Source organism: Nelumbo lutea, chromosome 4 (assembly GCF_056320005.1).
Source record: "Nelumbo lutea isolate HS-2025 chromosome 4, American lotus-T2T, whole genome shotgun sequence".
Classification (NCBI taxonomy): Eukaryota; Viridiplantae; Streptophyta; class Magnoliopsida; order Proteales; family Nelumbonaceae; genus Nelumbo; species Nelumbo lutea.
Genome location: NC_142687.1, coordinates 52,503,466 through 52,526,755, shown reverse-complemented (window position 1 = coordinate 52,526,755; position 23,290 = coordinate 52,503,466). Strand labels below are relative to the sequence as shown.

General features: G+C 46.0%; 48 non-coding genes and 1 pseudogene across 48 annotated transcripts; all 49 read left to right on the top strand.

Annotated features, from left to right (window-relative positions):
* Positions 1–186: 186 nt before the first annotated feature.
* LOC148859202 (5S ribosomal RNA) lies at positions 187–305 on the top strand. The gene has a single exon (XR_016096004.1). It is a non-coding gene; the product is annotated as a 5S ribosomal RNA (ribosomal RNA).
* A 359-nt stretch (positions 306–664) lies between these two features.
* Positions 665–783, top strand: LOC148859201 (5S ribosomal RNA). The gene has a single exon (XR_016096362.1). It is a non-coding gene; the product is annotated as a 5S ribosomal RNA (ribosomal RNA).
* Positions 784–1,142: 359 nt separating this feature from the next.
* LOC148859200 (5S ribosomal RNA) lies at positions 1,143–1,261 on the top strand. The gene has a single exon (XR_016096361.1). It is a non-coding gene; the product is annotated as a 5S ribosomal RNA (ribosomal RNA).
* A 359-nt stretch (positions 1,262–1,620) lies between these two features.
* LOC148859199 (5S ribosomal RNA) lies at positions 1,621–1,739 on the top strand. Its single transcript, XR_016095694.1, has one exon. It is a non-coding gene; the product is annotated as a 5S ribosomal RNA (ribosomal RNA).
* A 359-nt stretch (positions 1,740–2,098) lies between these two features.
* Positions 2,099–2,217, top strand: LOC148859198 (5S ribosomal RNA). The gene has a single exon (XR_016097021.1). It is a non-coding gene; the product is annotated as a 5S ribosomal RNA (ribosomal RNA).
* A 359-nt stretch (positions 2,218–2,576) lies between these two features.
* On the top strand, positions 2,577–2,695 carry LOC148859197 (5S ribosomal RNA). The gene has a single exon (XR_016098257.1). It is a non-coding gene; the product is annotated as a 5S ribosomal RNA (ribosomal RNA).
* A 359-nt stretch (positions 2,696–3,054) lies between these two features.
* On the top strand, positions 3,055–3,173 carry LOC148859196 (5S ribosomal RNA). Its single transcript, XR_016098016.1, has one exon. It is a non-coding gene; the product is annotated as a 5S ribosomal RNA (ribosomal RNA).
* A 359-nt stretch (positions 3,174–3,532) lies between these two features.
* LOC148859195 (5S ribosomal RNA) lies at positions 3,533–3,651 on the top strand. The gene has a single exon (XR_016097558.1). It is a non-coding gene; the product is annotated as a 5S ribosomal RNA (ribosomal RNA).
* A 359-nt stretch (positions 3,652–4,010) lies between these two features.
* On the top strand, positions 4,011–4,129 carry LOC148859194 (5S ribosomal RNA). The gene has a single exon (XR_016096240.1). It is a non-coding gene; the product is annotated as a 5S ribosomal RNA (ribosomal RNA).
* Positions 4,130–4,488: 359 nt separating this feature from the next.
* On the top strand, positions 4,489–4,607 carry LOC148859193 (5S ribosomal RNA). The gene has a single exon (XR_016098255.1). It is a non-coding gene; the product is annotated as a 5S ribosomal RNA (ribosomal RNA).
* Positions 4,608–4,966: 359 nt separating this feature from the next.
* LOC148859192 (5S ribosomal RNA) lies at positions 4,967–5,085 on the top strand. The gene has a single exon (XR_016097726.1). It is a non-coding gene; the product is annotated as a 5S ribosomal RNA (ribosomal RNA).
* A 359-nt stretch (positions 5,086–5,444) lies between these two features.
* On the top strand, positions 5,445–5,563 carry LOC148859191 (5S ribosomal RNA). The gene has a single exon (XR_016098253.1). It is a non-coding gene; the product is annotated as a 5S ribosomal RNA (ribosomal RNA).
* Positions 5,564–5,922: 359 nt separating this feature from the next.
* On the top strand, positions 5,923–6,041 carry LOC148859190 (5S ribosomal RNA). Its single transcript, XR_016098015.1, has one exon. It is a non-coding gene; the product is annotated as a 5S ribosomal RNA (ribosomal RNA).
* Positions 6,042–6,400: 359 nt separating this feature from the next.
* On the top strand, positions 6,401–6,519 carry LOC148859189 (5S ribosomal RNA). Its single transcript, XR_016097557.1, has one exon. It is a non-coding gene; the product is annotated as a 5S ribosomal RNA (ribosomal RNA).
* Positions 6,520–6,878: 359 nt separating this feature from the next.
* Positions 6,879–6,997, top strand: LOC148859188 (5S ribosomal RNA). The gene has a single exon (XR_016098251.1). It is a non-coding gene; the product is annotated as a 5S ribosomal RNA (ribosomal RNA).
* A 359-nt stretch (positions 6,998–7,356) lies between these two features.
* On the top strand, positions 7,357–7,475 carry LOC148859187 (5S ribosomal RNA). The gene has a single exon (XR_016097556.1). It is a non-coding gene; the product is annotated as a 5S ribosomal RNA (ribosomal RNA).
* Positions 7,476–7,820: 345 nt separating this feature from the next.
* Positions 7,821–7,939, top strand: LOC148859186 (5S ribosomal RNA). Its single transcript, XR_016095710.1, has one exon. It is a non-coding gene; the product is annotated as a 5S ribosomal RNA (ribosomal RNA).
* A 359-nt stretch (positions 7,940–8,298) lies between these two features.
* On the top strand, positions 8,299–8,417 carry LOC148859185 (5S ribosomal RNA). Its single transcript, XR_016096003.1, has one exon. It is a non-coding gene; the product is annotated as a 5S ribosomal RNA (ribosomal RNA).
* A 359-nt stretch (positions 8,418–8,776) lies between these two features.
* On the top strand, positions 8,777–8,895 carry LOC148859184 (5S ribosomal RNA). Its single transcript, XR_016096360.1, has one exon. It is a non-coding gene; the product is annotated as a 5S ribosomal RNA (ribosomal RNA).
* Positions 8,896–9,254: 359 nt separating this feature from the next.
* LOC148859183 (5S ribosomal RNA) lies at positions 9,255–9,373 on the top strand. The gene has a single exon (XR_016096358.1). It is a non-coding gene; the product is annotated as a 5S ribosomal RNA (ribosomal RNA).
* Positions 9,374–9,732: 359 nt separating this feature from the next.
* Positions 9,733–9,851, top strand: LOC148859182 (5S ribosomal RNA). Its single transcript, XR_016098250.1, has one exon. It is a non-coding gene; the product is annotated as a 5S ribosomal RNA (ribosomal RNA).
* Positions 9,852–10,210: 359 nt separating this feature from the next.
* LOC148859181 (5S ribosomal RNA) lies at positions 10,211–10,329 on the top strand. The gene has a single exon (XR_016097020.1). It is a non-coding gene; the product is annotated as a 5S ribosomal RNA (ribosomal RNA).
* Positions 10,330–10,688: 359 nt separating this feature from the next.
* LOC148859180 (5S ribosomal RNA) lies at positions 10,689–10,807 on the top strand. Its single transcript, XR_016098249.1, has one exon. It is a non-coding gene; the product is annotated as a 5S ribosomal RNA (ribosomal RNA).
* A 359-nt stretch (positions 10,808–11,166) lies between these two features.
* Positions 11,167–11,285, top strand: LOC148859179 (5S ribosomal RNA; annotated as a pseudogene).
* A 359-nt stretch (positions 11,286–11,644) lies between these two features.
* On the top strand, positions 11,645–11,763 carry LOC148859178 (5S ribosomal RNA). The gene has a single exon (XR_016097554.1). It is a non-coding gene; the product is annotated as a 5S ribosomal RNA (ribosomal RNA).
* Positions 11,764–12,122: 359 nt separating this feature from the next.
* On the top strand, positions 12,123–12,241 carry LOC148859177 (5S ribosomal RNA). Its single transcript, XR_016095723.1, has one exon. It is a non-coding gene; the product is annotated as a 5S ribosomal RNA (ribosomal RNA).
* A 359-nt stretch (positions 12,242–12,600) lies between these two features.
* LOC148859176 (5S ribosomal RNA) lies at positions 12,601–12,719 on the top strand. The gene has a single exon (XR_016096002.1). It is a non-coding gene; the product is annotated as a 5S ribosomal RNA (ribosomal RNA).
* A 359-nt stretch (positions 12,720–13,078) lies between these two features.
* Positions 13,079–13,197, top strand: LOC148859175 (5S ribosomal RNA). Its single transcript, XR_016096357.1, has one exon. It is a non-coding gene; the product is annotated as a 5S ribosomal RNA (ribosomal RNA).
* Positions 13,198–13,556: 359 nt separating this feature from the next.
* On the top strand, positions 13,557–13,675 carry LOC148859174 (5S ribosomal RNA). Its single transcript, XR_016096356.1, has one exon. It is a non-coding gene; the product is annotated as a 5S ribosomal RNA (ribosomal RNA).
* A 359-nt stretch (positions 13,676–14,034) lies between these two features.
* Positions 14,035–14,153, top strand: LOC148859173 (5S ribosomal RNA). Its single transcript, XR_016095722.1, has one exon. It is a non-coding gene; the product is annotated as a 5S ribosomal RNA (ribosomal RNA).
* Positions 14,154–14,512: 359 nt separating this feature from the next.
* LOC148859172 (5S ribosomal RNA) lies at positions 14,513–14,631 on the top strand. Its single transcript, XR_016096001.1, has one exon. It is a non-coding gene; the product is annotated as a 5S ribosomal RNA (ribosomal RNA).
* Positions 14,632–14,990: 359 nt separating this feature from the next.
* LOC148859171 (5S ribosomal RNA) lies at positions 14,991–15,109 on the top strand. Its single transcript, XR_016096355.1, has one exon. It is a non-coding gene; the product is annotated as a 5S ribosomal RNA (ribosomal RNA).
* Positions 15,110–15,468: 359 nt separating this feature from the next.
* On the top strand, positions 15,469–15,587 carry LOC148859170 (5S ribosomal RNA). Its single transcript, XR_016096354.1, has one exon. It is a non-coding gene; the product is annotated as a 5S ribosomal RNA (ribosomal RNA).
* Positions 15,588–15,946: 359 nt separating this feature from the next.
* LOC148859169 (5S ribosomal RNA) lies at positions 15,947–16,065 on the top strand. The gene has a single exon (XR_016098248.1). It is a non-coding gene; the product is annotated as a 5S ribosomal RNA (ribosomal RNA).
* Positions 16,066–16,424: 359 nt separating this feature from the next.
* On the top strand, positions 16,425–16,543 carry LOC148859168 (5S ribosomal RNA). The gene has a single exon (XR_016097019.1). It is a non-coding gene; the product is annotated as a 5S ribosomal RNA (ribosomal RNA).
* Positions 16,544–16,902: 359 nt separating this feature from the next.
* On the top strand, positions 16,903–17,021 carry LOC148859167 (5S ribosomal RNA). The gene has a single exon (XR_016098237.1). It is a non-coding gene; the product is annotated as a 5S ribosomal RNA (ribosomal RNA).
* Positions 17,022–17,380: 359 nt separating this feature from the next.
* Positions 17,381–17,499, top strand: LOC148859166 (5S ribosomal RNA). Its single transcript, XR_016098014.1, has one exon. It is a non-coding gene; the product is annotated as a 5S ribosomal RNA (ribosomal RNA).
* A 359-nt stretch (positions 17,500–17,858) lies between these two features.
* On the top strand, positions 17,859–17,977 carry LOC148859165 (5S ribosomal RNA). Its single transcript, XR_016097553.1, has one exon. It is a non-coding gene; the product is annotated as a 5S ribosomal RNA (ribosomal RNA).
* A 359-nt stretch (positions 17,978–18,336) lies between these two features.
* LOC148859164 (5S ribosomal RNA) lies at positions 18,337–18,455 on the top strand. The gene has a single exon (XR_016098226.1). It is a non-coding gene; the product is annotated as a 5S ribosomal RNA (ribosomal RNA).
* Positions 18,456–18,814: 359 nt separating this feature from the next.
* On the top strand, positions 18,815–18,933 carry LOC148859163 (5S ribosomal RNA). Its single transcript, XR_016096799.1, has one exon. It is a non-coding gene; the product is annotated as a 5S ribosomal RNA (ribosomal RNA).
* A 359-nt stretch (positions 18,934–19,292) lies between these two features.
* Positions 19,293–19,411, top strand: LOC148859162 (5S ribosomal RNA). Its single transcript, XR_016098214.1, has one exon. It is a non-coding gene; the product is annotated as a 5S ribosomal RNA (ribosomal RNA).
* Positions 19,412–19,770: 359 nt separating this feature from the next.
* On the top strand, positions 19,771–19,889 carry LOC148859161 (5S ribosomal RNA). Its single transcript, XR_016098012.1, has one exon. It is a non-coding gene; the product is annotated as a 5S ribosomal RNA (ribosomal RNA).
* Positions 19,890–20,248: 359 nt separating this feature from the next.
* Positions 20,249–20,367, top strand: LOC148859160 (5S ribosomal RNA). The gene has a single exon (XR_016097976.1). It is a non-coding gene; the product is annotated as a 5S ribosomal RNA (ribosomal RNA).
* Positions 20,368–20,726: 359 nt separating this feature from the next.
* Positions 20,727–20,845, top strand: LOC148859159 (5S ribosomal RNA). Its single transcript, XR_016098203.1, has one exon. It is a non-coding gene; the product is annotated as a 5S ribosomal RNA (ribosomal RNA).
* Positions 20,846–21,204: 359 nt separating this feature from the next.
* Positions 21,205–21,323, top strand: LOC148859158 (5S ribosomal RNA). The gene has a single exon (XR_016098192.1). It is a non-coding gene; the product is annotated as a 5S ribosomal RNA (ribosomal RNA).
* Positions 21,324–21,682: 359 nt separating this feature from the next.
* On the top strand, positions 21,683–21,801 carry LOC148859157 (5S ribosomal RNA). The gene has a single exon (XR_016095912.1). It is a non-coding gene; the product is annotated as a 5S ribosomal RNA (ribosomal RNA).
* Positions 21,802–22,160: 359 nt separating this feature from the next.
* Positions 22,161–22,279, top strand: LOC148859156 (5S ribosomal RNA). Its single transcript, XR_016098011.1, has one exon. It is a non-coding gene; the product is annotated as a 5S ribosomal RNA (ribosomal RNA).
* A 359-nt stretch (positions 22,280–22,638) lies between these two features.
* On the top strand, positions 22,639–22,757 carry LOC148859155 (5S ribosomal RNA). The gene has a single exon (XR_016098181.1). It is a non-coding gene; the product is annotated as a 5S ribosomal RNA (ribosomal RNA).
* A 359-nt stretch (positions 22,758–23,116) lies between these two features.
* On the top strand, positions 23,117–23,235 carry LOC148859154 (5S ribosomal RNA). The gene has a single exon (XR_016096798.1). It is a non-coding gene; the product is annotated as a 5S ribosomal RNA (ribosomal RNA).
* Positions 23,236–23,290: the final 55 nt, after the last annotated feature.

The following is a 23,290-nucleotide window of genomic DNA, read 5'->3' as shown; positions in this document are numbered from 1 at the left end:
CGCGATATTACTACATTTATCCGGGGATGCGGCAGATCTAGAAAGGAATAACTCCGCTCACCTGGGAGCTTGTGCACGGTCACCAAGGGAAGAAAGTTGTATACACCGTTTTTTCAAATCTGAAAGAATTAACGGAGGGGAGCAAGATAATGAGTGCATAAAGATTAAGGCGAACAAGAAGCAAATAGGTGCGATCATACCAGCACTAATGCACCGGATCCCATCAGAACTCCGAAGTTAAGCGTGCTTGGGCGAGAGTAGTACTAGGATGGGTGACCTCCTGGGAAGTCCTCGTGTTGCACCCCAATTTTATTAATATTTTATTTTTGATATAATATTTGCAAATTCCATATGTCGTTTCGGCGAGACAACAGGAAACAACGTGCCGGATACTCGGACCATTTGCGGAACGACTGTCATTACTGAATGGGAACGGTGCAAAACCGGGCTTTTGGCATTCGTCGTGCATTGTGGGCCCCGCGATATTACTACATTTATCCGGGGATGCGGCAGATCTAGAAAGGAATAACTCCGCTCACCTGGGAGCTTGTGCACGGTTACCAAGGGAGGAAAGTTGCATACACCATTTTTTCAAGTCTGAAAGAATTAATGGAGGGGAGCAAGATAGTGAGTGCATAAAGATTAAAGCGAACAAGAAGAAAACGGGTGCGATCATACCAGCACTAATGCACCGGATCCCATCAGAACTCCGAAATTAAGCGTGCTTGGGCGAGAGTAGTACTAGGATGGGTGACCTCCTGGGAAGTCCTCGTGTTGCACCCCAATTTTATTAATATTTTATTTTTGATATACTATTTGCAAATTCCATATGTCGTTTCGGCGAGACAACTGGAAACAACGTGCCGGATACTCGGACCATTTTCGGAACGACCGTCATTACTGAATGGGAACGGTGCAAAACCGGGCTTTTGGCATTCGTCGTGCATTGTGGGCCCCGCGATATTACTACATTTATCCGGGGATGCGGCAGATCTAGAAAGGAATAACTCCGCTCACCTGGGAGCTTGTGCACGGTTACCAAGGGAGGAAAGTTGCATACACCGTTTTTTCAAATCTGAAAGAATTAATGGAGGGGAGCAAGATAGTGAGTGCATAAAGATTAAAGCGAACAAGAAGAAAACGGGTGCGATCATACCAGCACTAATGCACCGGATCCCATCAGAACTCCGAAATTAAGCGTGCTTGGGCGAGAGTAGTACTAGGATGGGTGACCTCCTGGGAAGTCCTCGTGTTGCACCCCAATTTTATTAATATTTTATTTTTGATATACTATTTGCAAATTCCATATGTCGTTTCGGCGAGACAACTGGAAACAACGTGCCGGATACTCGGACCATTTGCGGAACGACCGTCATTACTGAATGGGAATGGTGCAAAACCGGGCTTTTGGCATTCATCGTGCATTGTGGGCCCCGTGATATTACTACATTTATCCGGGGATGCGGCAGATCTAGAAAGGAATAACTCCGCTCACCTGGGAGCTTGTGCACGGTAACCAAGGGAGGAAAGTTGCATATACCGTTTTTTCAAATCTGAAAGAATTAACGGAGGGGAGCAAGATAATGAGTGCATAAAGATTAAAACGAACAAGAAGCAAACGGGTGCGATCATACCTGCACTAATGCACCGGATCCCATCAGAACTCCGAAGTTAAGCGTGCTTGGGCGAGAGTAGTACTAGGATGGGTGACCTCCTGGGAAGTCCTCGTGTTGCACCCCAATTTTATTAATATTTTATTTTTGATATACTATTTGCAAATTCCATATGTCGTTTCGGCGAGACAACTGGAAACAACGTGCCGGATACTCGGACCATTTGCGGAACGACCGTCATTACTGAATGGGAACGGTGCAAAACCGGGCTTTTGGCATTCGTCGTGCATTGTGGGCCCCGCGATATTACTACATTTATCCGGGGATGCGGCAGATCTAGAAAGGAATAACTCCGCTCACCTGGGAGCTTGTGCACGGTCACCAAGGGAGGAAAGTTGTATACACCGTTTTTTCAAATCTGAAAGAATTAACGGAGGGGAGCAAGATAATGAGTGCATAAAGATTAAGGCGAACAAGAAGCAAATAGGTGCGATCATACCAGCACTAATGCACCGGATCCCATCAGAACTCCGAAGTTAAGCGTGCTTGGGCGAGAGTAGTAATAGGATGGGTGACCTCCTGGGAAGTCCTCGTGTTGCACCCCAATTTTATTAATATTTTATTTTTGATATACTATTTGCAAATTCCATATGTCGTTTCGGCGAGACAACAGGAAACAACGTGCCGGATACTCGGACCATTTGCGGAACGACTGTCATTACTGAATGGGAACGGTGCAAAACCGGGCTTTTGGCATTCGTCGTGCATTGTGGGCCCCGCGATATTACTACATTTATCCGGGGATGCGGCAGATCTAGAAAGGAATAACTCCGCTCACCTGGGAGCTTGTGCACGGTAACCAAGGGAGGAAAGTTGCATATACCGTTTTTTCAAATCTGAAAGAATTAACGGAGGGGAGCAAGATAATGAGTGCATAAAGATTAAAACGAACAAGAAGCAAACGGGTGCGATCATACCAGCACTAATGCACCGGATCCCATCAGAACTCCGAAGTTAAGCGTGCTTGGGCGAGAGTAGTACTAGGATGGGTGACCTCCTGGGAAGTCCTCGTGTTGCACCCCAATTTTATTAATATTTTATTTTTGATATACTATTTGCAAATTCCATATGTCGTTTCGGCGAGACAACTGGAAACAACGTGCCGGATACTCGGACCATTTGCGGAACGACCGTCATTACTGAATGGGAACGGTGCAAAACCGGGCTTTTGGCATTCGTCGTGCATTGTGGGCCCCGCGATATTACTACATTTATCCGGGGATGCGGAAGATCTAGAAAGGAATAACTCCGCTCACCTGGGAGCTTGTGCACGGTAACCAAGGGAGGAAAGTTTTATACACCGTTTTTTCAAATCTGAAAGAATTAACGGAGGGGATTAAGATAATGAGTGCATAAAGATTAAAGCGAACAAGAAGCAAACGGGTGCTATCATACCAGCACTAATGCACCGTATCCCATCAGAACTCCGAAGTTAAGCGTGCTTGGGCGAGAGTAGTATTAGGATGGGTGACCTCCTGGGAACTCCTCGTGTTGCACCCCAATTTTATTAATATTTTATTTTTGATATACTATTTGCAAATTCCATATGTCGTTTCGGCGAGACAACTGGAAACAACGTGCCGGATACTCGGACCATTTGCGGAACGACCGTCATTACTGAATGGGAACGGTGCAAAACCGGGCTTTTGGCATTCGTCGTGCATTGTGGGCCCCGCGATATTACTACATTTATCCGGGGATGCGGCAGATCTAGAAAGGAATAACTCCGCTCACCTGGGAGCTTGTGCACGGTAACCAAGGGAGGAAAGTTTTATACACCGTTTTTTCAAATCTGAAAGAATTAACGGAGGGGAGCAAGATAATGAGTGCATAAAGATTAAAGCGAACAAGAAGCAAACGGGTGCTATCATACCAGCACTAATGCACCGTATCCCATCAGAACTCCGAAGTTAAGCGTGCTTGGGCGAGAGTAGTACTAGGATGGGTGACCTCCTGGGAAGTCCTCGTGTTGCACCCCAATTTTATTAATATTTTATTTTTGATATACTATTTGCAAATTCCATATGTCGTTTCGGCGAGACAACTGGAAACAACGTGCCGGATACTCGGACCATTTGCGGAACGACCGTCATTACTGAATGGGAACGGTGCAAAACCGTGCTTTTGGCATTCGTCGTGCATTGTGGGCCCCGCGATATTACTACATTTATCCGGGGATGCGGCAGATCTAGAAAGGAATAACTCCGCTCACCTGGGAGCTTGTGCACGGTAACCAAGGGAGGAAAGTTGCATATACCGTTTTTTCAAATCTGAAAGAATTAACGGAGGGGAGCAAGATAATGAGTGCATAAAGATTAAAACGAACAAGAAACAAACTGGTGCGATCATACCAGCACTAATGCACCGGATCCCATCAGAACTCCGAAGTTAAGCGTGCTTGGGCGAGAGTAGTACTAGGATGGGTAACCTCCTGGGAAGTCCTCGTGTTGCACCCCAATTTTATTAATATTTTATTTTTGATATACTATTTGCAAATTCCATATGTCGTTTCGGCGAGACAACTGGAAACAACGTGCCGGATACTCGGACCATTTGCGGAACGACCGTCATTACTGAATGGGAACGGTGCAAAACCGGGCTTTTGGCATTCGTCGTGCATTGTGGGCCCCGCGATATTACTACATTTATCCGGCGATGCGGCAGATCTAGAAAGGAATAACTCCGCTCACCTGGGAGCTTGTGCACGGTAACCAAGGGAGGAAAGTTGCATATACCGTTTTTTCAAATCTGAAAGAATTAACGGAGGGGAGCAAGATAATGAGTGCATAAAGATTAAAACGAACTAGAAGCAAACGGGTGCGATCATACCAGCACTAATGCACCGGATCCCATCAGAACTCCGAAGTTAAGCGTGCTTGGGCGAGAGTAGTACTAGGATGGGTGACCTCCTGGGAAGTCCTCGTGTTGCACCCCAATTTTATTAATATTTTATTTTTGATATACTATTTGCAAATTCCATATGTCGTTTCGGCGAGACAACTGGAAACAACGTGCCGGATACTCGGACCATTTGCGGAACGACCGTCATTACTGAATGGGAACGGTGCAAAACCGGGCTTTTGGCATTCGTCGTGCATTGTGGGCCCCGCGATATTACTACATTTATCCGGGGATGCGGCAGATCTAGAAAGGAATAACTCCGCTCACCTGGGAGCTTGTGCACGGTCACCAAGGGAGGAAAGTTGTATACACCGTTTTTTCAAATCTGAAAGAATTAACGGAGGGGAGCAAGATAATGAGTGCATAAAGATTAAGGCGAACAAGAAGCAAATAGGTGCGATCATACCAGCACTAATGCACCGGATCCCATCAGAACTCCGAAGTTAAGCGTGCTTGGTCGAGAGTAGTAATAGGATGGGTGACCTCCTGGGAAGTCCTCGTGTTGCACCCCAATTTTATTAATATTTTATTTTTGATATACTATTTGCAAATTCCATATGTCGTTTCGGCGAGACAACAGGAAACAACGTGCCGGATACTCGGACCATTTGCGGAACGACTGTCATTACTGAATGGGAACGGTGCAAAACCGGGCTTTTGGCATTCGTCGTGCATTGTGGGCCCCGCGATATTACTACATTTATCCGGGGATGCGGCAGATCTAGAAAGGAATAACTCCGCTCACCTGGGAGCTTGTGCACGGTAACCAAGGGAGGAAAGTTGCATATACCGTTTTTTCAAATCTGAAAGAATTAACGGAGGGGAGCAAGATAATGAGTGCATAAAGATTAAAACGAACAAGAAGCAAACGGGTGCGATCATACCAGCACTAATGCACCGGATCCCATCAGAACTCCGAAGTTAAGCGTGCTTGGGCGAGAGTAGTACTAGGATGGGTGACCTCCTGGGAAGTCCTCGTGTTGCACCCCAATTTTATTAATATTTTATTTTTGATATACTATTTGCAAATTCCATATGTCGTTTCGGCGAGACAACTGGAAACAACGTGCCGGATACTCGGACCATTTGCGGAACGACCGTCATTACTGAATGGGAACGGTGCAAAACCGGGCTTTTGGCATTCGTCGTGCATTGTGGGCCCCGCGATATCACTACATTTATCCGGGGATGCGGCAGATCTAGAAAGGAATAACTCCGCTCACCTGGGAGCTTGTGCACGGTAACCAAGGGAGGAAAGTTTTATACACCGTTTTTTCAAATCTGAAAGAATTAACGGAGGGGATTAAGATAATGAGTGCATAAAGATTAAAGCGAACAAGAAGCAAACGGGTGCTATCATACCAGCACTAATGCACCGTATCCCATCAGAACTCCGAAGTTAAGCGTGCTTGGGCGAGAGTAGTATTAGGATGGGTGACCTCCTGGGAACTCCTCGTGTTGCACCCCAATTTTATTAATATTTTATTTTTGATATACTATTTGCAAATTCCATATGTCGTTTCGGCGAGACAACTGGAAACAACGTGCCGGATACTCGGACCATTTGCGGAACGACCGTCATTACTGAATGGGAACGGTGCAAAACCGGGCTTTTGGCATTCGTCGTGCATTGTGGGCCCCGCGATATTACTACATTTATCCGGGGATGCGGCAGATCTAGAAAGGAATAACTCCGCTCACCTGGGAGCTTGTGCACGGTAACCAAGGGAGGAAAGTTTTATACACCGTTTTTTCAAATCTGAAAGAATTAACGGAGGGGAGCAAAATAATGAGTGCATAAAGATTAAAGCGAACAAGAAGCAAACGGGTGCTATCATACCAGCACTAATGCACCGTATCCCATCAGAACTCCGAAGTTAAGCGTGCTTGGGCGAGAGTAGTACTAGGATGGGTGACCTCCTGGGAAGTCCTCGTGTTGCACCCCAATTTTATTAATATTTTATTTTTGATATACTATTTGCAAATTCCATATGTCGTTTCGGCGAGACAACTGGAAACAACGTGCCGGATACTCGGACCATTTGCGGAACGACCGTCATTACTGAATGGGAACGGTGCAAAACCGGGCTTTTGGCATTCGTCGTGCATTGTGGGCCCCGCGATATTACTACATTTATCCGGGGATGCGGCAGATCTAGAAAGGAATAACTCCGCTCACCTGGGAGCTTGTGCACGGTAACCAAGGGAGGAAAGTTGCATATACCGTTTTTTCAAATCTGAAAGAATTAACGGAGGGGAGCAAGATAATGAGTGCATAAAGATTAAAACGAACTAGAAGCAAACGGGTGCGATCATACCAGCACTAATGCACCGGATCCCATCAGAACTCCGAAGTTAAGCGTGCTTGGGCGAGAGTAGTACTAGGATGGGTGACCTCCTGGGAAGTCCTCGTGTTGCACCCCAATTTTATTAATATTTTATTTTTGATATACTATTTGCAAATTCCATATGTCGTTTCGGCGAGACAACTGGAAACAACGTGCCGGATACTCGGACCATTTGCGGAACGACCGTCATTACTGAATGGGAACGGTGCAAAACCGGGCTTTTGGCATTCGTCGTGCATTGTGGGCCCCGCGATATTACTACATTTATCCGGGGATGCGGCAGATCTAGAAAGGAATAACTCCGCTCACCTGGGAGCTTGTGCACGGTAACCAAGGGAGGAAAGTTTTATACACCGTTTTTTCAAATCTGAAAGAATTAACGGAGGGGAGCAAGATAATGAGTGCATAAAGATTAAAGCGAACAAGAAGCAAACGGGTGCTATCATACCAGCACTAATGCACCGTATCCCATCAGAACTCCGAAGTTAAGCGTGCTTGGGCGAGAGTAGTACTAGGATGGGTGACCTCCTGGGAAGTCCTCGTGTTGCACCCCAATTTTATTAATATTTTATTTTTGATATACTATTTGCAAATTCCATATGTCGTTTCGGCGAGACAACTGGAAACAACGTGCCGGATACTCGGACCATTTGCGGAACGACCGTCATTACTGAATGGGAACGGTGCAAAACCGTGCTTTTGGCATTCGTCGTGCATTGTGGGCCCCGCGATCCGGGGATGCGGCAGATCTAGAAAGGAATAACTCCGCTCACCTGGGAGCTTGTGCACGGTAACCAAGGGAGGAAAGTTGCATATACCGTTTTTTCAAATCTGAAAGAATTAACGGAGGGGAGCAAGATAATGAGTGCATAAAGATTAAAACGAACAAGAAACAAACGGGTGCGATCATACCAGCACTAATGCACCGGATCCCATCAGAACTCCGAAGTTAAGCGTGCTTGGGCGAGAGTAGTACTAGGATGGGTAACCTCCTGGGAAGTCCTCGTGTTGCACCCCAATTTTATTAATATTTTATTTTTGATATACTATTTGCAAATTCCATATGTCGTTTCGGCGAGACAACTGGAAACAACGTGCCGGATACTCGGACCATTTGCGGAACGACCGTCATTACTGAATGGGAACGGTGCAAAACCGGGCTTTTGGCATTCGTCGTGCATTGTGGGCCCCGCGATATTACTACATTTATCCGGGGATGCGGCAGATCTAGAAAGGAATAACTCCGCTCACCTGGGAGCTTGTGCACGGTCACCAAGGGAAGAAAGTTGTATACACCGTTTTTTCAAATCTGAAAGAATTAACGGAGGGGAGCAAGATAATGAGTGCATAAAGATTAAGGCGAACAAGAAGCAAATAGGTGCGATCATACCAGCACTAATGCACCGGATCCCATCAGAACTCCGAAGTTAAGCGTGCTTGGGCGAGAGTAGTACTAGGATGGGTGACCTCCTGGGAAGTCCTCGTGTTGCACCCCAATTTTATTAATATTTTATTTTTGATATAATATTTGCAAATTCCATATGTCGTTTCGGCGAGACAACAGGAAACAACGTGCCGGATACTCGGACCATTTGCGGAACGACTGTCATTACTGAATGGGAACGGTGCAAAACCGGGCTTTTGGCATTCGTCGTGCATTGTGGGCCCCGCGATATTACTACATTTATCCGGGGATGCGGCAGATCTAGAAAGGAATAACTCCGCTCACCTGGGAGCTTGTGCACGGTTACCAAGGGAGGAAAGTTGCATACACCATTTTTTCAAGTCTGAAAGAATTAATGGAGGGGAGCAAGATAGTGAGTGCATAAAGATTAAAGCGAACAAGAAGAAAACGGGTGCGATCATACCAGCACTAATGCACCGGATCCCATCAGAACTCCGAAATTAAGCGTGCTTGGGCGAGAGTAGTACTAGGATGGGTGACCTCCTGGGAAGTCCTCGTGTTGCACCCCAATTTTATTAATATTTTATTTTTGATATACTATTTGCAAATTCCATATGTCGTTTCGGCGAGACAACTGGAAACAACGTGCCGGATACTCGGACCATTTTCGGAACGACCGTCATTACTGAATGGGAACGGTGCAAAACCGGGCTTTTGGCATTCGTCGTGCATTGTGGGCCCCGCGATATTACTACATTTATCCGGGGATGCGGCAGATCTAGAAAGGAATAACTCCGCTCACCTGGGAGCTTGTGCACGGTTACCAAGGGAGGAAAGTTGCATACACCGTTTTTTCAAGTCTGAAAGAATTAATGGAGGGGAGCAAGATAGTGAGTGCATAAAGATTAAAGCGAACAAGAAGAAAACGGGTGCGATCATACCAGCACTAATGCACCGGATCCCATCAGAACTCCGAAATTAAGCGTGCTTGGGCGAGAGTAGTACTAGGATGGGTGACCTCCTGGGAAGTCCTCGTGTTGCACCCCAATTTTATTAATATTTTATTTTTGATATACTATTTGCAAATTCCATATGTCGTTTCGGCGAGACAACTGGAAACAACGTGCCGGATACTCGGACCATTTGCGGAACGACCGTCATTACTGAATGGGAATGGTGCAAAACCGGGCTTTTGGCATTCATCGTGCATTGTGGGCCCCGTGATATTACTACATTTATCCGGGGATGCGGCAGATCTAGAAAGGAATAACTCCGCTCACCTGGGAGCTTGTGCACGGTAACCAAGGGAGGAAAGTTGCATATACCGTTTTTTCAAATCTGAAAGAATTAACGGAGGGGAGCAAGATAATGAGTGCATAAAGATTAAAACGAACAAGAAGCAAACGGGTGCGATCATACCAGCACTAATGCACCGGATCCCATCAGAACTCCGAAGTTAAGCGTGCTTGGGCGAGAGTAGTACTAGGATGGGTGACCTCCTGGGAAGTCCTCGTGTTGCACCCCAATTTTATTAATATTTTATTTTTGATATACTATTTGCAAATTCCATATGTCGTTTCGGCGAGACAACTGGAAACAACGTGCCGGATACTCGGACCATTTGCGGAACGACCGTCATTACTGAATGGGAACGGTGCAAAACCGGGCTTTTGGCAATCGTCGTGCATTGTGGGCCCCGCGATATTACTACATTTATCCGGGGATGCGGCAGATCTAGAAAGGAATAACTCCGCTCACCTGGGAGCTTGTGCACGGTCACCAAGGGAGGAAAGTTGTATACACCGTTTTTTCAAATCTGAAAGAATTAACGGAGGGGAGCAAGATAATGAGTGCATAAAGATTAAGGCGAACAAGAAGCAAATAGGTGCGATCATACCAGCACTAATGCACCGGATCCCATCAGAACTCCGAAGTTAAGCGTGCTTGGGCGAGAGTAGTAATAGGATGGGTGACCTCCTGGGAAGTCCTCGTGTTGCACCCCAATTTTATTAATATTTTATTTTTGATATACTATTTGCAAATTCCATATGTCGTTTCGGCGAGACAACAGGAAACAACGTGCCGGATACTCGGACCATTTGCGGAACGACTGTCATTACTGAATGGGAACGGTGCAAAACCGGGCTTTTGGCATTCGTCGTGCATTGTGGGCCCCGCGATATTACTACATTTATCCGGGGATGCGGCAGATCTAGAAAGGAATAACTCCGCTCACCTGGGAGCTTGTGCACGGTAACCAAGGGAGGAAAGTTGCATATACCGTTTTTTCAAATCTGAAAGAATTAACGGAGGGGAGCAAGATAATGAGTGCATAAAGATTAAAACGAACAAGAAGCAAACGGGTGCGATCATACCAGCACTAATGCACCGGATCCCATCAGAACTCCGAAGTTAAGCGTGCTTGGGCGAGAGTAGTACTAGGATGGGTGACCTCCTGGGAAGTCCTCGTGTTGCACCCCAATTTTATTAATATTTTATTTTTGATATACTATTTGCAAATTCCATATGTCGTTTCGGCGAGACAACTGGAAACAACGTGCCGGATACTCGGACCATTTGCGGAACGACCGTCATTACTGAATGGGAACGGTGCAAAACCGGGCTTTTGGCATTCGTCGTGCATTGTGGGCCCCGCGATATTACTACATTTATCCGGGGATGCGGAAGATCTAGAAAGGAATAACTCCGCTCACCTGGGAGCTTGTGCACGGTAACCAAGGGAGGAAAGTTTTATACACCGTTTTTTCAAATCTGAAAGAATTAACGGAGGGGATTAAGATAATGAGTGCATAAAGATTAAAGCGAACAAGAAGCAAACGTGTGCTATCATACCAGCACTAATGCACCGTATCCCATCAGAACTCCGAAGTTAAGCGTGCTTGGGCGAGAGTAGTATTAGGATGGGTGACCTCCTGGGAACTCCTCGTGTTGCACCCCAATTTTATTAATATTTTATTTTTGATATACTATTTGCAAATTCCATATGTCGTTTCGGCGAGACAACTGGAAACAACGTGCCGGATACTCGGACCATTTGCGGAACGACCGTCATTACTGAATGGGAACGGTGCAAAACCGGGCTTTTGGCATTCGTCGTGCATTGTGGGCCCCGCGATATTACTACATTTATCCGGGGATGCGGCAGATCTAGAAAGGAATAACTCCGCTCACCTGGGAGCTTGTGCACGGTAACCAAGGGAGGAAAGTTTTATACACCGTTTTTTCAAATCTGAAAGAATTAACGGAGGGGAGCAAGATAATGAGTGCATAAAGATTAAAGCGAACAAGAAGCAAACGGGTGCTATCATACCAGCACTAATGCACCGTATCCCATCAGAACTCCGAAGTTAAGCGTGCTTGGGCGAGAGTAGTACTAGGATGGGTGACCTCCTGGGAAGTCCTCGTGTTGCACCCCAATTTTATTAATATTTTATTTTTGATATACTATTTGCAAATTCCATATGTCGTTTCGGCGAGACAACTGGAAACAACGTGCCGGATACTCGGACCATTTGCGGAACGACCGTCATTACTGAATGGGAACGGTGCAAAACCGTGCTTTTGGCATTCGTCGTGCATTGTGGGCCCCGCGATATTACTACATTTATCCGGGGATGCGGCAGATCTAGAAAGGAATAACTCCGCTCACCTGGGAGCTTGTGCACGGTAACCAAGGGAGGAAAGTTGCATATACCGTTTTTTCAAATCTGAAAGAATTAACGGAGGGGAGCAAGATAATGAGTGCATAAAGATTAAAACGAACAAGAAGCAAACGGGTGCGATCATACCAGCACTAATGCACCGGATCCCATCAGAACTCCGAAGTTAAGTGTGCTTGGGCGAGAGTAGTACTAGGATGGGTGACCTCCTGGGAAGTCCTCGTGTTGCACCCCAATTTTATTAATATTTTATTTTTGATATACTATTTGCAAATTCCATATGTCGTTTCGGCGAGACAACTGGAAACAACGTGTCGGATACTCGGACCATTTGCGGAACGACCGTCATTACTGAATGGGAACGGTGCAAAACCGGGCTTTTGGCATTCGTCGTGCATTGTGGGCCCCGCGATATTACTACATTTATCCGGGGATGCGGCAGATCTAGAAAGGAATAACTCCGCTCACCTGGGAGCTTGTGCACGGTCACCAAGGGAAGAAAGTTGTATACACCGTTTTTTCAAATCTGAAAGAATTAACGGAGGGGAGCAAGATAATGAGTGCATAAAGATTAAGGCGAACAAGAAGCAAATAGGTGCGATCATACCAGCACTAATGCACCGGATCCCATCAGAACTCCGAAGTTAAGCGTGCTTGGGCGAGAGTAGTACTAGGATGGGTGACCTCCTGGGAAGTCCTCGTGTTGCACCCCAATTTTATTAATATTTTATTTTTGATATAATATTTGCAAATTCCATATGTCGTTTCGGCGAGACAACAGGAAACAACGTGCCGGATACTCGGACCATTTGCGGAACGACTGTCATTACTGAATGGGAACGGTGCAAAACCGGGCTTTTGGCATTCGTCGTGCATTGTGGGCCCCGCGATATTACTACATTTATCCGGGGATGCGGCAGATCTAGAAAGGAATAACTCCGCTCACCTGGGAGCTTGTGCACGGTTACCAAGGGAGGAAAGTTGCATACACCATTTTTTCAAGTCTGAAAGAATTAATGGAGGGGAGCAAGATAGTGAGTGCATAAAGATTAAAGCGAACAAGAAGAAAACGGGTGCGATCATACCAGCACTAATGCACCGGATCCCATCAGAACTCCGAAATTAAGCGTGCTTGGGCGAGAGTAGTACTAGGATGGGTGACCTCCTGGGAAGTCCTCGTGTTGCACCCCAATTTTATTAATATTTTATTTTTGATATACTATTTGCAAATTCCATATGTCGTTTCGGCGAGACAACTGGAAACAACGTGCCGGATACTCGGACCATTTTCGGAACGACCGTCATTACTGAATGGGAACGGTGCAAAACCGGGCTTTTGGCATTCGTCGTGCATTGTGGGCCCCGCGATATTACTACATTTATCCGGGGATGCGGCAGATCTAGAAAGGAATAACTCCGCTCACCTGGGAGCTTGTGCACGGTTACCAAGGGAGGAAAGTTGCATACACCGTTTTTTCAAGTCTGAAAGAATTAATGGAGGGGAGCAAGATAGTGAGTGCATAAAGATTAAAGCGAACAAGAAGAAAACGGGTGCGATCATACCAGCACTAATGCACCGGATCCCATCAGAACTCCGAAATTAAGCGTGCTTGGGCGAGAGTAGTACTAGGATGGGTGACCTCCTGGGAAGTCCTCGTGTTGCACCCCAATTTTATTAATATTTTATTTTTGATATACTATTTGCAAATTCCATATGTCGTTTCGGCGAGACAACTGGAAACAACGTGCCGGATACTCGGACCATTTGCGGAACGACCGTCATTACTGAATGGGAATGGTGCAAAACCGGGCTTTTGGCATTCATCGTGCATTGTGGGCCCCGTGATATTACTACATTTATCCGGGGATGCGGCAGATCTAGAAAGGAATAACTCCGCTCACCTGGGAGCTTGTGCACGGTAACCAAGGGAGGAAAGTTGCATATACCGTTTTTTCAAATCTGAAAGAATTAACGGAGGGGAGCAAGATAATGAGTGCATAAAGATTAAAACGAACAAGAAGCAAACGGGTGCGATCATACCAGCACTAATGCACCGGATCCCATCAGAACTCCGAAGTTAAGTGTGCTTGGGCGAGAGTAGTACTAGGATGGGTGACCTCCTGGGAAGTCCTCGTGTTGCACCCCAATTTTATTAATATTTTATTTTTGATATACTATTTGCAAATTCCATATGTCGTTTCGGCGAGACAACTGGAAACAACGTGTCGGATACTCGGACCATTTGCGGAACGACCGTCATTACTGAATGGGAACGGTGCAAAACCGGGCTTTTGGCATTCGTCGTGCATTGTGGGCCCCGCGATATTACTACATTTATCCGGGGATGCGGCAGATCTAGAAAGGAATAACTCCGCTCACCTGGGAGCTTGTGCACGGTCACCAAGGGAAGAAAGTTGTATACACCGTTTTTTCAAATCTGAAAGAATTAACGGAGGGGAGCAAGATAATGAGTGCATAAAGATTAAGGCGAACAAGAAGCAAATAGGTGCGATCATACCAGCACTAATGCACCGGATCCCATCAGAACTCCGAAGTTAAGCGTGCTTGGGCGAGAGTAGTACTAGGATGGGTGACCTCCTGGGAAGTCCTCGTGTTGCACCCCAATTTTATTAATATTTTATTTTTGATATAATATTTGCAAATTCCATATGTCGTTTCGGCGAGACAACAGGAAACAACGTGCCGGATACTCGGACCATTTGCGGAACGACTGTCATTACTGAATGGGAACGGTGCAAAACCGGGCTTTTGGCATTCGTCGTGCATTGTGGGCCCCGCGATATTACTACATTTATCCGGGGATGCGGCAGATCTAGAAAGGAATAACTCCGCTCACCTGGGAGCTTGTGCACGGTTACCAAGGGAGGAAAGTTGCATACACCATTTTTTCAAGTCTGAAAGAATTAATGGAGGGGAGCAAGATAGTGAGTGCATAAAGATTAAAGCGAACAAGAAGAAAACGGGTGCGATCATACCAGCACTAATGCACCGGATCCCATCAGAACTCCGAAATTAAGCGTGCTTGGGCGAGAGTAGTACTAGGATGGGTGACCTCCTGGGAAGTCCTCGTGTTGCACCCCAATTTTATTAATATTTTATTTTTGATATACTATTTGCAAATTCCATATGTCGTTTCGGCGAGACAACTGGAAACAACGTGCCGGATACTCGGACCATTTTCGGAACGACCGTCATTACTGAATGGGAACGGTGCAAAACCGGGCTTTTGGCATTCGTCGTGCATTGTGGGCCCCGCGATATTACTACATTTATCCGGGGATGCGGCAGATCTAGAAAGGAATAACTCCGCTCACCTGGGAGCTTGTGCACGGTTACCAAGGGAGGAAAGTTGCATACACCGTTTTTTCAAGTCTGAAAGAATTAATGGAGGGGAGCAAGATAGTGAGTGCATAAAGATTAAAGCGAACAAGAAGAAAACGGGTGCGATCATACCAGCACTAATGCACCGGATCCCATCAGAACTCCGAAATTAAGCGTGCTTGGGCGAGAGTAGTACTAGGATGGGTGACCTCCTGGGAAGTCCTCGTGTTGCACCCCAATTTTATTAATATTTTATTTTTGATATACTATTTGCAAATTCCATATGTCGTTTCGGCGAGACAACTGGAAACAACGTGCCGGATACTCGGACCATTTGCGGAACGACCGTCATTACTGAATGGGAATGGTGCAAAACCGGGCTTTTGGCATTCATCGTGCATTGTGGGCCCCGTGATATTACTACATTTATCCGGGGATGCGGCAGATCTAGAAAGGAATAACTCCGCTCACCTGGGAGCTTGTGCACGGTAACCAAGGGAGGAAAGTTGCATATACCGTTTTTTCAAATCTGAAAGAATTAACGGAGGGGAGCAAGATAATGAGTGCATAAAGATTAAAACGAACAAGAAGCAAACGGGTGCGATCATACCAGCACTAATGCACCGGATCCCATCAGAACTCCGAAGTTAAGCGTGCTTGGGCGAGAGTAGTACTAGGATGGGTGACCTCCTGGGAAGTCCTCGTGTTGCACCCCAATTTTATTAATATTTTATTTTTGATATACTATTTGCAAATTCCATATGTCGTTTCGGCGAGACAACTGGAAACAACGTGCCGGATACTCGGACCATTTGCGGAACGACCGTCATTACTGAATGGGAACGGTGCAAAACCGGGCTTTTGGCATTCGTCGTGCATTGTGGGCCCCGCGATATTACTACATTTATCCGGGGATGCGGCAGATCTAGAAAGGAATAACTCCGCTCACCTGGGAGCTTGTGCACGGTCACCAAGGGAGGAAAGTTGTATACACCGTTTTTTCAAATCTGAAAGAATTAACGGAGGGGAGCAAGATAATGAGTGCATAAAGATTAAGGCGAACAAGAAGCAAATAGGTGCGATCATACCAGCACTAATGCACCGGATCCCATCAGAACTCCGAAGTTAAGCGTGCTTGGGCGAGAGTAGTAATAGGATGGGTGACCTCCTGGGAAGTCCTCGTGTTGCACCCCAATTTTATTAATATTTTATTTTTGATATACTATTTGCAAATTCCATATGTCGTTTCGGCGAGACAACAGGAAACAACGTGCCGGATACTCGGACCATTTGCGGAACGACTGTCATTACTGAATGGGAACGGTGCAAAACCGGGCTTTTGGCATTCGTCGTGCATTGTGGGCCCCGCGATATTACTACATTTATCCGGGGATGCGGCAGATCTAGAAAGGAATAACTCCGCTCACCTGGGAGCTTGTGCACGGTAACCAAGGGAGGAAAGTTGCATATACCGTTTTTTCAAATCTGAAAGAATTAACGGAGGGGAGCAAGATAATGAGTGCATAAAGATTAAAACGAACAAGAAGCAAACGGGTGCGATCATACCAGCACTAATGCACCGGATCCCATCAGAACTCCGAAGTTAAGCGTGCTTGGGCGAGAGTAGTACTAGGATGGGTGACCTCCTGGGAAGTCCTCGTGTTGCACCCCAATTTTATTAATATTTTATTTTTGATATACTATTTGCAAATTCCATATGTCGTTTCGGCGAGACAACTGGAAACAACGTGCCGGATACTCGGACCATTTGCGGAACGACCGTCATTACTGAATGGGAACGGTGCAAAACCGGGCTTTTGGCATTCGTCGTGCATTGTGGGCCCCGCGATATTACTACATTTATCCGGGGATGCGGCAGATCTAGAAAGGAATAACTCCGCTCACCTGGGAGCTTGTGCACGGTAACCAAGGGAGGAAAGTTTTATACACCGTTTTTTCAAATCTGAAAGAATTAACGGAGGGGATTAAGATAATGAGTGCATAAAGATTAAAGCGAACAAGAAGCAAACGGGTGCTATCATACCAGCACTAATGCACCGTATCCCATCAGAACTCCGAAGTTAAGCGTGCTTGGGCGAGAGTAGTATTAGGATGGGTGACCTCCTGGGAACTCCTCGTGTTGCACCCCAATTTTATTAATATTTTATTTTTGATATACTATTTGCAAATTCCATATGTCGTTTCGGCGAGACAACTGGAAACAACGTGCCGGATACTCGGACCATTTGCGGAACGACCGTCATTACTGAATGGGAACGGTGCAAAACCGGGCTTTTGGTATTCGTCGTGCATTGTGGGCCCCGCGATATTACTACATTTATCCGGGGATGCGGCAGATCTAGAAAGGAATAACTCCGCTCACCTGGGAGCTTGTGCACGGTAACCAAGGGAGGAAAGTTTTATACACCGTTTTTTCAAATCTGAAAGAATTAACGGAGGGGAGCAAGATAATGAGGGCATAAAGATTAAAGCGAACAAGAAGCAAACGGGTGCTATCATACCAGCACTAATGCACCGTATCCCATCAGAACTCCGAAGTTAAGCGTGCTTGGGCGAGAGTAGTACTAGGATGGGTGACCTCCTGGGAAGTCCTCGTGTTGCACCCCAATTTTATTAATATTTTATTTTTGATATACTATTTGCAAATTCCATATGTCGTTTCGGCGAGACAACTGGAAACAACGTGCCGGATACTCGGACCATTTGCGGAACGACCGTCATTACTGAATGGGAACGGTGCAAAACCGTGCTTTTGGCATTCGTCGTGCATTGTGGGCCCCGCGATATTACTACATTTATCCGGGGATGCGGCAAATCTAGAAAGGAATAACTCCGCTCACCTGGGAGCTTGTGCACGGTAACCAAGGGAGGAAAGTTGCATATACCGTTTTTTCAAATCTGAAAGAATTAACGGAGGGGAGCAAGATAATGAGTGCATAAAGATTAAAACGAACAAGAAACAAACGGGTGCGATCATACCAGCACTAATGCACCGGATCCCATCAGAACTCCGAAGTTAAGCGTGCTTGGGCGAGAGTAGTACTAGGATGGGTGACCTCCTGGGAAGTCCTCGTGTTGCACCCCAATTTTATTAATATTTTATTTTTGATATACTATTTGCAAATTCCATATGTCGTTTCGGCGAGACAACTGGAAACAACGTGCCGGATACTCGGACCATTTGCGGAACGACCGTCATTACTGAATGGGAACGGTGCAAAACCGGGCTTTTGGCATTCGTCGTGCATTGTGGGCCCCGCGATATTACTACATTTATCCGGGGATGCGGCAGATCTAGAAAGGAATAACTCCGCTCACCTGGGAGCTTGTGCACGGTCACCAAGGGAGGAAAGTTGCATACACCGTTTTTTCAAATCTGAAAGAATTAACGGAGGGGAGCAAGATAATGAGTGCATAAAGATTAAAGCGAACAAGAAGCAAACGGGTGCGATCATACCAGCAGTAATGCACCGGATCCCATCAGAACTCCGAAGTTAAGCGTGCTTGGGCGAGAGTAGTACTAGGATGGGTGACCTCCTAGGAAGTCCTCGTGTTGCACCCCAATTTTATTAATATTTTATTTTTGATATACTATTTGCAAATTCCATATGTCGTTTCGGCGAGACAACTGGAAACAACGTGCCGGATACTCGGACCATTTGCGGAACGACCGTCATTACTGAATGGGAACGGTGCAAAACCGGGCTTTTGGCATTCGTCGTGCATTGTGGGCCCCGCGATATTACTACATTTATCCGGGGATGCGGCAGATCTAGAAAGGAATAACTCCGCTCACCTGGGAGCTTGTGCACGGTAACCAAGGGAGGAAAATTGCATATACCGTTTTTTCAAATCTGAAAGAATTAACGGAGGGGAGCAAGATAATGAGTGCATAAAGATTAAAACGAACTAGAAGCAAACGGGTGCGATCATACCAGCACTAATGCACCGGATCCCATCAGAACTCCGAAGTTAAGCGTGCTTGGGCGAGAGTAGTACTAGGATGGGTGACCTCCTGGGAAGTCCTCGTGTTGCACCCCAATTTTATTAATATTTTATTTTTGATATACTATTTGCAAATTCCATATGTCGTTTCGGCGAGACAACTGGAAACAATGTGCCGGATACTCGGACCATTTGCGGAACGACCGTCATTACTGAATGGGAACGGTGCAAAACCGGGCTTTTGGCATTCGTCGTGCATTGTGGGCCCCGCGATATTACTACATTTATCCGGGGATGCGGCAGATCTAGAAAGGAATAACTCCGCTCACCTGGGAGCTTGTGCACGGTAACCAAGGGAGGAAAGTTTTATACACCGTTTTTTCAAATCTGAAAGAATTAACGGAGGGGATTAAGATAATGAGTGCATAAAGATTAAAGCGAACAAGAAGCAAACGGGTGCTATCATACCAGCACTAATGCACCGTATCCCATCAGAACTCCGAAGTTAAGCGTGCTTGGGCGAGAGTAGTATTAGGATGGGTGACCTCCTGGGAACTCCTCGTGTTGCACCCCAATTTTATTAATATTTTATTTTTGATATACTATTTGCAAATTCCATATGTCGTTTCGGCGAGACAACTGGAAACAACGTGCCGGATACTCGGACCATTTGCGGAACGACCGTCATTACTGAATGGGAACGGTGCAAAACCGGGCTTTTGGCATTCGTCGTGCATTGTGGGCCCCGCGATATTACTACATTTATCCGGGGATGCGGCAGATCTAGAAAGGAATAACTCCGCTCACCTGGGAGCTTGTGCACGGTAACCAAGGGAGGAAAGTTTTATACACCGTTTTTTCAAATCTGAAAGAATTAACGGAGGGGAGCAAGATAATGAGTGCATAAAGATTAAAGCGAACAAGAAGCAAACGGGTGCTATCATACCAGCACTAATGCACCGTATCCCATCAGAACTCTGAAGTTAAGCGTGCTTGGGCGAGAGTAGTACTAGGATGGGTGACCTCCTGGGAAGTCCTCGTGTTGCACCCCAATTTTATTAATATTTTATTTTTGATATACTATTTGCAAATTCCATATGTCGTTTCGGCGAGACAACTGGAAACAACGTGCCGGATACTCGGACCATTTGCGGAACGACCGTCATTACTGAATGGGAACGGTGCAAAACCGTGCTTTTGGCATTCGTCGTGCATTGTGGGCCCCGCGATATTACTACATTTATCCGGGGATGCGGCAGATCTAGAAAGGAATAACTCCGCTCACCTGGGAGCTTGTGCACGGTAACCAAGGGAGGAAAGTTGCATATACCGTTTTTTCAAATCTGAAAGAATTAACGGAGGGGAGCAAGATAATGAGTGCATAAAGATTAAAACGAACAAGAAGCAAACGGGTGCGATCATACCAGCACTAATGCACCGGATCCCATCAGAACTCCGAAGTTAAGCGTGCTTGGGCGAGAGTAGTACTAGGATGGGTGACCTCCTGGGAAGTCCTCGTGTTGCACCCCAATTTTATTAATATTTTATTTTTGATATACTATTTGCAAATTCCATATGTCGTTTCGGCGAGACAACTGGAAACAACGTGCCGGATACTCGGACCATTTGCGGAACGACCGTCATTACTGAATGGGAACGGTGCAAAACCGGGCTTTTGGCATTCGTCGTGCATTGTGGGCCCCGCGATATTATTACATTTATCCGGGGATGCGGCAGATCTAGAAAGGAATAACTCCGCTCACCTGGGAGCTTGTGCACGGTCACCAAGGGAGGAAAGTTGCATACACCGTTTTTTCAAATCTGAAAGAATTAACGGAGGGGAGCAAGATAATGAGTGCATAAAGATTGAAGCGAACAAGAAGCAAACGGGTGCGATCATACCAGCACTAATGCACCGGATCCCATCAGAACTCCGAAGTTAAGCGTGCTTGGGCGAGAGTAGTACTAGGATGGGTGACCTCCTGGGAAGTCCTCGTGTTGCACCCCAATTTTATTAATATTTTATTTTTGATATACTATTTGCAAATTCCATATGTCGTTTCGGCGAGACAACTGGAAACAACGTGCCGGATACTCGGACCATTTGCGGAACGACCGTCATTACTGAATGGGAACGGTGCAAAACCGGGCTTTTGGCATTCGTCGTGCATTGTGGGCCCCGCGATATTACTACATTTATCCGGGGATGCGGCAGATCTAGAAAGGAATAACTCCGCTCACCTGGGAGCTTGTGCACAGTAACCAAGGGAGGAAAGTTGCATATACCGTTTTTTCAAATCTGAAAGAATTAACGGAGGGGAGCAAGATAATGAGTGCATAAAGATTAAAACGAACTAGAAGCAAACGGGTGCGATCATACCAGCACTAATGCACCGGATCCCATCAGAACTCCGAAGTTAAGCGTGCTTGGGCGAGAGTAGTACTAGGATGGGTGACTTCCTGGGAAGTCCTCGTGTTGCACCCCAATTTTATTAATATTTTATTTTTGATATACTATTTGCAAATTCCATATGTCGTTTCGGCGAGACAACTGGAAACAACGTGCCGGATACTCGGACCATTTGCGGAACGACCGTCATTACTGAATGGGAACGGTGCAAAACCGGGCTTTTGGCATTCGTCGTGCATTGTGGGCCCCGCGATATTACTACATTTATCCGGGGATGCGGCAGATCTAGAAAGGAATAACTCCGCTCACCTGGGAGCTTGTGCACGGTAACCAAGGGAGGAAAGTTTTATACACCGTTTTTTCAAATCTGAAAGAATTAACGGAGGGGATTAAGATAATGAGTGCATAAAGATTAAAGCGAACAAGAAGCAAACGGGTGCTATCATACCAGCACTAATGCACCGTATCCCATCAGAACTCCGAAGTTAAGCGTGCTTGGGCGAGAGTAGTATTAGGATGGGTGACCTCCTGGGAACTCCTCGTGTTGCACCCCAATTTTATTAATATTTTATTTTTGATATACTATTTGCAAATTCCATATGTCGTTTCGGCGAGACAACTGGAAACAACGTGCCGGATACTCGGACCATTTGCGGAACGACCGTCATTACTGAATGGGAACGGTGCAAAACCGGGCTTTTGGCATTCGTCGTGCATTGTGGGCCCCGCGATATTACTACATTTATCCGGGGATGCGGCAAATCTAGAAAGGAATAACTCCGCTCACCTGGGAGCTTGTGCACGGTAACCAAGGGAGGAAAGTTGCATATACCGTTTTTTCAAATCTGAAAGAATTAACGGAGGGGAGCAAGATAATGAGTGCATAAAGATTAAAACGAACAAGAAACAAACGGGTGCGATCATACCAGCACTAATGCACCGGATCCCATCAGAACTCCGAAGTTAAGCGTGCTTGGGCGAGAGTAGTACTAGGATGGGTGACCTCCTGGGAAGTCCTCGTGTTGCACCCCAATTTTATTAATATTTTATTTTTGATATACTATTTGCAAATTCCATATGTCGTTTCGGCGAGACAACTGGAAACAACGTGCCGGATACTCGGACCATTTGCGGAACGACCGTCATTACTGAATGGGAACGGTGCAAAACCGGGCTTTTGGCATTCGTCGTGCATTGTGGGCCCCGCGATATTACTACATTTATCCGGGGATGCGGCAGATCTAGAAAGGAATAACTCCGCTCACCTGGGAGCTTGTGCACGGTCACCAAGGGAGGAAAGTTGCATACACCGTTTTTTCAAATCTGAAAGAATTAACGGAGGGGAGCAAGATAATGAGTGCATAAAGATTAAAGCGAACAAGAAGCAAACGGGTGCGATCATACCAGCAGTAATGCACCGGATCCCATCAGAACTCCGAAGTTAAGCGTGCTTGGGCGAGAGTAGTACTAGGATGGGTGACCTCCTAGGAAGTCCTCGTGTTGCACCCCAATTTTATTAATATTTTATTTTTGATATACTATTTGCAAATTCCATATGTCGTTT